General features: G+C 47.7%; 1 long non-coding RNA gene across 1 annotated transcript; it reads left to right on the top strand.

Annotated features, from left to right (window-relative positions):
- Positions 1–475: 475 nt before the first annotated feature.
- LOC102473307 (uncharacterized) lies at positions 476–4,640 on the top strand. The gene is made up of 3 exons (XR_335614.2): positions 476–534; positions 2,441–2,542; positions 4,503–4,640. It is a non-coding gene; the product is annotated as an uncharacterized LOC102473307 (long non-coding RNA).
- Positions 4,641–8,228: the final 3,588 nt, after the last annotated feature.

The following is an 8,228-nucleotide window of genomic DNA, read 5'->3' on the forward strand; positions in this document are numbered from 1 at the left end:
CCACTCCATTCTTTCAGAGGAAGAAACCAAGTCTCAGGAGGTGAGAAGACTTCCCCAGGGCCACAGCCTCGAGGGCACAATCCACCATATTCCAGGCTTGGAGCCTGGTTTCTCACCCTTGGTGTTCTGGACTGAATCATTTTTCTTCAAAATCTGTATGTTGAAGTCCTAACCCTCGGTGTGATTGTACTTGGAGAAAGGGCCTTCTGGGGGTAACTGATGTTAAATAAGGGCATAAAGGTGGGCCCCAATATCACAAGACTGGTGTCTTATAAGAAGGGGAAGAGGCGCTGGGAGTGTGCAAGCACAGAGGAAAGGCCGCGTGGGGATACAGCCAGGAGGCAGCTGTCTGCAAGCAGGAAGAGAGCCTTCCTGGGAACTGCAGCTGGTGATCACCCGCTGCCACTTTGATGTGGACTTCTAACTTCTAGAACCCCAGAAAAATAGATTTCTACTGTGTGAATCACACAGACCATGATGTTCTATTATGGCAGCCCGAGCTGACCGAGGCACCTGGCTTCAGAAAGTTGCATGGTGAGAAGCACCCAGAGAGAATACCGGGGGGATGGACGGTCAGGCTGGCCAGCATGATCCCTCAGGGGCAAGGATCATATTAAATTTTGGGGGAATTTTGTAGTCTTCAATCTGATGCCTGAGTAGTCCTGTCCCAGCAGAATATAACTTCCTGATGTTGAAAATAAAGAGTTTAACAAATCCTTCTAGAATCATTCCAAAGGCTTCCTGGTTATCAAATGGCTCTCACCATTTTGATGGTTCCAGACATGCACATGCTAGATTTCCCTCTGGGTGCACGCGGTTTTGCTATCGGTATTGAACTCTTCCTCCTCTGTTGTCTTCTCATGATCCCAACTTTGGGTGAGTTTTACGTCATTTCTGTTGTTTATGTCAGTTTCTCCCTCCCTCTCTCCCAATTAACTGATCTTTCACTCATAGATCTCTAGCCCCCTCATTTCTGTGAGACCTAGTAATACTTTTTTTTTTTTTTTTTGCTATAGGGCATATGAGCTCACCAGGGAGACAGACAGAAAGTGAGAAATCCATCCCTCCCATGGGGATGGCCATGCCACTATCCCTTCCCCTCCATTCTCCTCTCAGGATCTTGGGCATGCATGCACATACACCCAGAGTGAGTTTTAAGTTGCTAGGTCCAAGACTTGAACCTTGGTCAACTGCATGGGAGTGCAGTGATGTAACCATTACGCCATCTGCTGGTCCCAAGATCTAGTTATACTTTAGATGTCCCTGACCAGAGGCAGATAGGATCTAGCAAACTAGAGTCAATGAGAAAGAGGAGGAAGTGAAGAGCCCCTGTGGATGGAGCTTCTGTGGGGAGACTGGTAATTGCCAGGAGGGGACTGAGGCAGCACCCTAATCAATAAAGTTGACCCTCCATATCCATGTGTTCCACATCCACTGAGTGAAAAAAAAAAAAAATTTAAGGCTTTTGCCATAGGGCATGTGTACTTGTCAGAGAAAAAGAGAGAGAGGGAAAGTGGGACATCATCCCCCAGGGGGGATGGCCATGCCACAATCCCTTCTCCCCCACTCTCCTCTCAGGATTTTGGGCTTGCATGCCATGTGACCATTGTGATTTTCAAGCCACCAGGTCTAGGACTCAAACCACAGTCAACCATGTAGGACTCCAGCATCTTAACAACCACTCCACCTGCTGGTCCTTGAAAAAAAAATTTTTTTTTTAAAAATAATACAACAGGGACCAGCAGTTGGTGTAATGGCTATGTCGCTCGACTCCCATGTAGTCGACTGCGGTTTAGGTCCCGGACCTGGTGGCTTAAGCTCACTTCAGTCACGTGTGCATGTGTGCCCAAGATCCCGAGAGGAGAATGGAGGAGAAGGGATTGCAGCGTGGCCATCCCCCCTGGGGGGTGATTTCTCACTTTCTGTCTCTCTGTCTTTCTGGCAAGCACACATGCCCTATAGCAAAAACCTCTCAAAAACAAACAAACAAAAAACAATAGAACCGACACAAAGAAAAAAGTAGCATCTATTTACACAGCACCTCCATAGTGTTAGGTATTATGAGTAATACAGAGATGATCTGAATTACATAGGAGGACTGCACAGATACAGGAAAATGCTAATAAGGGACTTGAGCATGTGTGTTCTGGTGTCGGAGGCAGGTCCTGGAGCCAGTCGCCCAGGACTGAGGAGCATCCCCACTGTGGTGCGAGTGGGTTTGATGCAGGAAGGCTGTCCAGCATGTGCAGAAGCCTGTGTCTGCAGACTTCATTTTCTAAGCCACTGACTTCATCCCGTCTGTCCCTCACTCTTTGCTTAATTTTTTTGAGCTCCAACCCGGGTCCGTCCTTCCTGTCTTCGCCTCACTAGCCCATCCAGTCTCTCTCAGTTTCATGCTAGGAAATATTTCATCTCTTTTATCTCCTTTCCTGCTCTCTAGGTAACTCGCAGGGTAACATTGCCATCCCAGGCTGCTCTCACAGCCACAAGGAGCACCGTGATGGGCGGCAGGAGGGGCTGACTCCCGTCTCAGTTTCCAAGAGTGAGTTCTGACATGTCTCACACAAGCTCGTGGCACTTCCCCCACCCCCAGGCTCTGAAGGATTTCGCTGCTGTTGAGACAGGAACTGGGTAGGATTGGGCTTTGCTTTTTTTGTTTTAATTGCCAAAGGGTGTGTGCACTTGCCAGAGACAGGGAGAGAGAGGGAGCGAGCGAGAGAGAAAGACAGAGAAAGTACCTCTGAGTGGAGCGTGGTCAGGCTAAATCTCTTCCTCTATCTCTCCATCCTATTGGGATTTGGGGCATGCACACACAAGTGCCCAGCATGTTTTTCAAGCCTCTGGGGCCAGAATTTGAATTGTGATCAGCCATGTGGAATCTAGTTCCTTTAACCACTGCACTCACTACGGGGCCGGCCAGAGGGTTTGGATGGAAGGTCTAGGGAAGTGGTGCAGTTGGAATTTACATTCAGGAACGAAGGCTCGGAACCTAGTGCTCACTCTACTGTGGCACTTATCAAACTGTCATGTGCCTCTGAATCTTCCTAACATGTAGATTCTGATATAGCAGGTCTTGGATGAGGCCCTGGCTTCTGCATTTTTTATTTCTTTTAAATTATTTTGTTTAACTATTATTATTATTATGTAATTTGACCAGAAAGAGACAGAGACAGAGAGGGAAAGTGAGAAAACAAGATGCCAGGTCTAGGACTTGAACCATGGTTGGCCACGTAGGAGTCCAGCACCTTAACCACCATGCCACCTGCCAGCACCAGGCTCCTGAATTTCTTTCTTTCTTCTTCTTTTTTTTTTTAAAGAATTTTTAATTTAATTTAATTTTATCATTATTATTTTTTAAGTTTGACTTGACAGACTGAGAGAGAGAGAAAAGGGAAGTGAGAAAACAAGCCACAAGTCTGAGACTTAAACCACAGTCAGCCATGTGGGAATCCAGTGCCTTAACCACCACACCGCTTACTGGCCCTCAGCTTCTGCATTTCTAACAAGCTCCCAGGGGCCACAGATGCTGTCGTTGATTCATGCACTTTGAGTGTCAAGGCCCCGCTGTATTATATGAAGAGAGAGGTCCTTGTGCTAGAATTCCAGGTACCACAGGAGGCTGGAGTATTTTTGAGTACTATGGTCCTCCAGTCACATTTGGTAGGTACCTGGCATGCATTCTCTGCCTCTCATCAGGTTTGGCTCTGCGCTCTCAGCTTTAGCACGCATAGAATCACCTGGAGGGCTTGGGAACCGCAGCTGGCTGGGGCCCACCCCTCCTTTAATCCAGGTCTGTGGTGGGGCCCAAGAATCTGATTTCTTTTACCTGCTGCAGGTCAGGGGTCTAGACTTTGAAACCACTTTAAAACCAGGGAACCATGTAGACCCCACAATAGAGGGTCAGACGACCCTGGGCGTGAATCTGAATCTGCTCCTTACACACAGGGTGACCTTGAGAATGTGACCCGTCTTCTCTGAGATCCAGTTTTCCCATCTACAAAATCCCTGTAAATGCCCACTCAAGGGTCAATTCCCAGAGAAAGAAAGACTGGATTTGAGTTCAGCCTGGTAGCCCACTGGCTGATCAAGAAAGGAGCCTCCACAGTTGACACCCCACCAATTACAGGGACTGGGGCAGGATTTTTTTGGAGGGGAGAGGTTTTCGCTATAGGGCGTGTGCGCTCGCCAGACAGACAGAGAGAGACAGAGAGACAGAAAGCGAGAAATCACCCCCCAGGGGGAATGGTCTCGCCACAATCCCTTCTCTTCCATTCTCCTCTCGGGATCTTGGGCCTGCACGCACACGCGCCCGGCGTGAGTTAAGCCACCAGGGCCGGGACGCGAACCGCGGTCGACTACGTGGTGGTCCAGGGACATAGCCATTACACTAACTGCTGGTTTCCTGGGGGCAGGATTTTCCCAAAGGAAGGGAAGAGGGGAAGAAAAAAACACCAGTGTCTTCCACCTCCATTCGTTGTCCTATTTTGTTCTCCCTCTTCCAGCCCCAGACTCTTTGGAGTGGGGAAGCCATGGCAGAGCACGTGTGAAAGAACAGGGGCTGGTTACCGACACACCCGGGTTTCATCTCGAGACTGACACACCCAGATTTAACCATCATCCTGCCACTTTCCTGTGTGAAGCTGGGCCCAGCACTTTGCTGAGCCTCAGTTTCCTCAACTGGTAGAGTGGGAAGATCCCAAGCACCGTGCATTTGGTTGTAAGGATTAACATAAGAACCATGGAGGGCCGGCAGGTGGCATGGTGGATAAGGGCGCTGGACTCCCACATGGCCTGACTGAGGTTTGTAGTCCTGGACCTGGTGGTTTGCTTTCTCACTTCCCCCCAACCTCTCTCTGGTCAAATTTAAAATAAATAAAATTCAATAAAAATAACAATTCTTTTCTTTTTTTTTTTTTTAAAGAACCATGAAATGTTTGCTTTCTCTCTAATCTTGAATGTGAGTAGTTTACTTTGCCAAGTTCTACTGATTCTCAAGGAAGCATAAATCTCCTACTTCGCGTATTCACGAGGGCATTTAGGGGATGCCCTAGGCACATGCTTACGGAGAAGTCGCTACCCACTGCACTGGTGCCGTCCTGTCAGCACCTAGACACCGTCGGTCACTGAACCCAGTCCTCAGGGTATTACCGACTTAGTACTCCTTAGGCCCCTAACTTTCAGAATTTTTTTTTTTTTTAAATAACTTTCTATTTCCTTGAGACTGAGTTTTACATCTTTGGGGCAGGGCTTGGGACAGAAAAAAGGTTAGACTTCCCAGCTGGGTCCCCATGGCTAAGGCTGTTCATCGCCTAGCTAGAAATCCACTTTCTCATTTCTTCTTCTGCTGTGAACCCTGACTTTCTTCTGGACTCTGCCACCTGGATCAAAAGACAAGATTTCTCAGTTTCTCTGGGAACTTGATGTGTCCATGTGATCAAGTTCTGGCCAACTGGAAGTAAGAGAAGTGCTATGTGTAAGAAAGTCTGCTGAGAGAGCTGACTCAGCTGGTGCTATGTCCCTTTTTTGTCCTCTTCCCTCTTTGTTCCAGCCAATAGCCCACGCTGTGATGGCAGGAGCTCCAACAACCATCTTGTACTATGAGGAGAGCTTGTAGGGTGGGAGCTATTTCCAACAGTGGAGCAGAAAGAGTGGACTCTATGTCCCTAATTTCACAGCAGTGGTATGGAATCTCTCTATACCAGTACTGGACCTCTTTCGCATGAAAGAAAAATCAAATCTGACCTTCTTTAAGCTATAGTTAATTCAAGGATTCCCCTCCCTGCTATGTAAGCTGTAACTAATTCTAATGGATAGTGCTCACACACACCCCATGTGATTTTTCCTTTTTCCTAGGGGTAAATTCTCCCTCAGTTTTCATGTGATAGATTTTCGATGGGGTCCTTCATGGTATTCAAGCTATATCAAAAAAAAAAATAAAAATAAAAAAAAAAAAAAAAAAAAAAAAAAAAAAGAAAAGAAAAAAAAGAAAGAAAGAAAGAAAAGAAAAGATTTGTCCGGGAACACCTGAATTCCACTTAGGGTCAGAATAGGATCCTCACAAACTATGCAAAGTGCTTGGTGCACGGCAGGCATCTATCACATTGTAGCTGTTGTAGAATACATGGTCTCAGGGCTCAGTAAAAAACTCCTACCTGTTAGGTAAGAGCTACAACCCAGAGGGCTGAGCTGGGGTGGGGAAAATTCTAGATAGGCAGCTATGAACTGATTTGCTCCATAAAAGTCACTTTCTGCTTTGCACCCTTACTTTTCCTGTAGGACCTGCTAGGCCAGACCCTAAGTCAGTGGGACAGCCACCATCAATAACACATCCCTCTGGGGCCAGCAGGTGGCGTGGTGGTTACAGTGTTGAACTCCCACATGTCTGACTGTGGTTTGAGTCCCATACCCAGAGGCTTGAAACTCACACCAGGTGCATGTGCACCCATGCCCAAAATCCCAGAAGAAGAATTAAGGAGAAGGGATTATGGTATGGACATCCTCTGGGATGTGGGGGTGTGATTTCTCACTTTCCCTCTCACTGTCTCTGTCTCCCTCTGCTCGAGTGAGTGTAGGCACCCTATGGGGGGAAAATGCATCTTTCCTAGCCATGAAAGTGGGGGGTCCCAAAGGAAGGCTTAATCCTCAGTGGTGTCTTTGCCAAATAGTGACAATGCCAAATGATTTGTACTGAGAGTCCCCAGAACATCACACCAGCTCGAACCATCTGCTCCAGCAATCCATTATGGCTCTCTGAGGTCTGACTCGTCCCAAATAGCCCACGGGTTTCCTGGGTTACCTACCCTCGACCTCAGGACTGGAGGAGACTCCCCACCCTCCTCCACCCCCACTGACCTGAGTCCGGGCCACTCTTGCAGGGGAGCTGCCTTATGATTGTTGACTCAGGGGTCGGTAGAAGGACTTCTGTTGTTCTGATATATTTTTTTAAAAAGTAGGAAAACTGATCTCAGCCAATTGTAGAAATTCAGTTTGTTAAATGAACTAAGAAAAAGAAGAATACAAAAACATTCCCAAACAAATGGAATGAATGGGGCCAAGTCAGGAGATGGCTTCCTTCCATGCCTCTGCGAAGTGCAGGAAGCATTCTTCTCCCAGCCAGGATCATGAGACTGGGGAGTAGCCACCCCCCTCTTGTCCCCTCATGTCCCCTTCCATCCTTGCCCCAGGCCTAGATGAGAAGCCCGGGCTTTGTTTTCCATCAAAGTCTCCTCCTGGGATTCTGGGCATGCATGCACACATACCTGGCATGGTTTTCAAGTTGCCAGGTCTGGAACTCAAGCCATGGTCAGCCACATAGGAGTACAAGACTTAACCACCACATCACATGCTGGCCCCAAGGTATTCTTTTCTAAAAAAAAATAGTTAGAGGGCATGTGTACTTGTGAGAGAGAGAGAGACAGAGACAGAGAGAGAGACTCCCAGTGGGGCATGGTCATACTGCAATCTTCATTCCTTCATCCCATGAGGATATGAGGCACATATACACGTGTGCCCAGCATGTTTCTCACACCACCAGGGCCAGGACGTGAACTGATGCCAGCCATGTGGGATTCGGCTCTCAATGCATACACTTAACCACCACACTATGGATATGGCTCAAAGTATTCTTTATTACCAATTTATAGTAGGCAAACTGTCCCTGAAATCTGTTCAGTTTGTGTTTTAGTTATCTTTTGCAGCGTAACAAGTTACCTCCAAACATAGCAACTTTAAACAACATCACATTATCTCATAGCTTTCGGCAGTCCTAAATCCAGAGCTTCTGGCTCGAGGTCTCTCATGAGGCTGCAGCAAGCAAGTCAGCAGGGCTGCAGTGTCATGGGAAGGCTCGACTGAGGTAGAGTCCCTCCAAGCTCATTTCACTCCCAAGACTGTTGAATGTCCTTGGTCTCTTCCATGTGGGTCTCTCCACAGTCTGCCCTTTGGGTCCCCCCACACTAAGTAGTCTAAGAGACACTGAGACCCAAACCGAAGCCACAGCCTTTTTGTAACCTAACATTGACAGTGATATCCCATATTGGTTCTGCCATATTTTATTTGTTAGAAGTGGCTTACTCAGGGGAACCAGCAGTTAGCGTAATGGCTATGTCACTGGACTCCCACGTAGTCGACCGTGGTTCGTGTCCCGGACCCGGTGGCTTAAAACTCACGCCAGGCGCGTGTGCGTGCGTGCCCAAGATCCCGAGAGGAGAATGGAGGAGAAGGGATTG

This window comes from Tupaia chinensis, unplaced genomic scaffold (genome assembly GCF_000334495.1).
Source record: "Tupaia chinensis unplaced genomic scaffold, TupChi_1.0 Scaffold000469_1, whole genome shotgun sequence".
Lineage (NCBI taxonomy): Eukaryota > Metazoa > Chordata > Mammalia > Scandentia > Tupaiidae > Tupaia > Tupaia belangeri.